Source organism: Lupinus angustifolius, unplaced genomic scaffold, assembly GCF_001865875.1.
Source record: "Lupinus angustifolius cultivar Tanjil unplaced genomic scaffold, LupAngTanjil_v1.0 Scaffold_289, whole genome shotgun sequence".
Classification (NCBI taxonomy): domain Eukaryota; kingdom Viridiplantae; phylum Streptophyta; class Magnoliopsida; order Fabales; family Fabaceae; genus Lupinus; species Lupinus angustifolius.
Window position 1 is genome coordinate 170792 of NW_017727607.1, and position 309 is coordinate 171100.

Sequence of the window (309 nt, forward strand, 5' to 3'; positions counted from 1 at the left end):
TCATTCACGTCCTCATCCTATCCTCATCCTCTACCTCATCCTCATCGTATCCTCATCCTCATCCCATCCTCGTCCTCATTCTCGTCCTCGTCGTATCCTCATCCTCATCCTCTTCCTCTTCCTCTTCCTCATTCTATCCTCCTCCTCATTCTCTTCCTCATCATATCTTCATCCTCCTCCTCATCATATTCTATCCTCGTCCTCATTCTCGTCCACATCCTATCCTCCTCCTTATCCTCATCCTCTTCCTCATCCTCATCCTGTTCCTCATTCTTATCCTCATCCTCATTCTCTTCCTCATCCTCATCC